This window comes from Petaurus breviceps, unplaced genomic scaffold (genome assembly GCF_028583685.1).
Source record: "Petaurus breviceps papuanus isolate PSGF00001 unplaced genomic scaffold, PetGlider_PUasm1.0 90887, whole genome shotgun sequence".
NCBI lineage: Eukaryota > Metazoa > Chordata > Mammalia > Diprotodontia > Petauridae > Petaurus > Petaurus breviceps.
The window spans coordinates 3,044,763-3,046,575 of NW_027187370.1; the positions used below are offsets into that span (position 1 = coordinate 3,044,763).

General features: G+C 53.7%; 1 protein-coding gene across 3 annotated transcripts in view; it reads right to left on the bottom strand.

Moving 5' to 3' along the window:
• Positions 1-1,764, bottom strand: part of MLLT6 (MLLT6, PHD finger containing) — an 18,726-nt gene extending 16,962 nt beyond the window's left edge. Inside the window, exon 1 of one of the 3 annotated variants that reach the window (XM_069074315.1) lies at positions 346-1,764. The gene's annotated coding sequence lies outside the window, so the exon portion shown is untranslated. The other 2 variants (XM_069074317.1, XM_069074316.1) reach the window with 2 other exon arrangements.
• Positions 1,765-1,813: the final 49 nt, after the last annotated feature.

Genomic DNA, 1,813 nt, shown 5'->3' on the forward strand with positions numbered 1-1,813 from the left:
TCAGGGATGGAAGGGCTCAATGTGGGGTGTTGGGAGCTCAGTGTCAAGGATGGGGAATGAATGTCAGGGAGGTGGGTGCTTAATGTCAGAAATGTAGGAGTCATCATCAGAGATGGGGGACTGTGTAAAGGATGGGAGGGTTCAACATCAAATTTCTAGGTCTTGATGAGGGGAACCAAACACTCAGGATTGGGGTGTCTAAGTAACAGGGTTGGGGGATGGGCACTCAAGAACCCAGGCTTGACCTAAACTCAAGACTCTCCAGCCTCAGCCTCAGCCTCAGCCTTGTTGCCAGGGAAATTGGTGGAGGGTCCAGGGGAGCAGATGTGAGGGGAGCATACTCACCACCCTGGCGGCTCGCTCCTGTGACTCACATTTCCGGCAGAACCAGGGTCCGGTGGGCACCTGGACGATGCCATAGCAAGCTTGGGGGGTGGGGTAGGAAGGGTCAAGTCAGTGCCCAGAGTCCCCTTAAGGACAAGGGCCCCAGAATGGTGGGGAAGGGGAGGGGGCTCTTGAGAGCTGGCTTGAAGTAATTTTCTCAATGACTCCCATAAGGCATTGTGGGTGGGATGGGGGTGCAGAGGGAGTAGAGAGTGTATAGCTTCATATCGATAAGCCAAACTCCTTGGCTCCCATATCTTATTCTCCACCAATTCCTTGGGAAATTCTTCAAGGGGGTTACATACAACCACACAACTACAAGACCACACAAAATCATAACACGACAATCACACAACCACACAACAAGCCAACCCCATTTCCTAAAATCAATGGTAGGCCCTGGGAGGTAGGAAGTTTGGGTCCTTGCCTTAGACCTTTAGATGACCTCCCTCACACACAATTTCCTCCTAGCCTTCCCTCTTCCCTGTCATCAGAAACTACATTAAAAAGGGAATATTTATTTACACTCTACAAATCAGTCTTTTTGGGATTTGCTATGCAGTATGTTATTTTGAAGGGGGGTGGGGGCGGACAAGTCGTAAAAGCAAAAAACAGGGATTCTCCCTCTCCTTCACTTTAGCTAACAGGCCAGCCCAGGTCAGAAGTCACCTACAAGGGCAGGTGCCAGAAAACTAACTCTGGGGAGGACTGCCATCACCCACAGCAACTGGGCTCCTGGGCAACAGGGGCCGTCCCCATGATAAAAGGCGATAAGGGGGGGCCTCCCAGAAGAAGCCCGAAGGGGATGCCACAATCCAGGTATCTTCTGCCTCCCCCACCCCCCAATTCCTCCAGGGTTGAACCACCTAGTCATGTGCTGTTTTGGAAACTCCCAAAACCTGTATCTACGGTCCCACACCTTTCCGAGTCTCACCCTCTTCTCAACACCCCTTAAAGTCTCTACCTCCCTCAACCCCCGGGGTTCTATGTCCCTTCTCTTACCTCCCTAATACCCCGCTCCTTCTCTAATCCGGAAGCTTGGAGGGGGGAGGGTTGACTCTCTCTGACCTCCCTTCTCACCACGGAGCAAGAACCAAATTAACCAAATGGGGTTGAGATGGGGGGGGGTGGTGGAAAAGAAGAGTTTTATTCTGGCCACCCCAAACTCGGGATGGGGCAGGCAGGGTGGTGGCGGGGGTGAAGCGCACCATTAATCACCCTTTTCCTAGGACTCTCCCTAAACTCATTCAACTTGGGGGGGGGGGGAAGAATATGATCGGAACAATAGGCAAGAAAACAAAGCCTGGCCGCCCCCTCCTCCTCCTGAGATGGGGGTGAGGGTGGGGGGTCTCCCCCTCCGCCCCCCCTTCCCCTTCAGGTGTGTGTGCGTGGGGCTGGGGCAGGTCCCCACGGACTCGGGGCAGTCCCA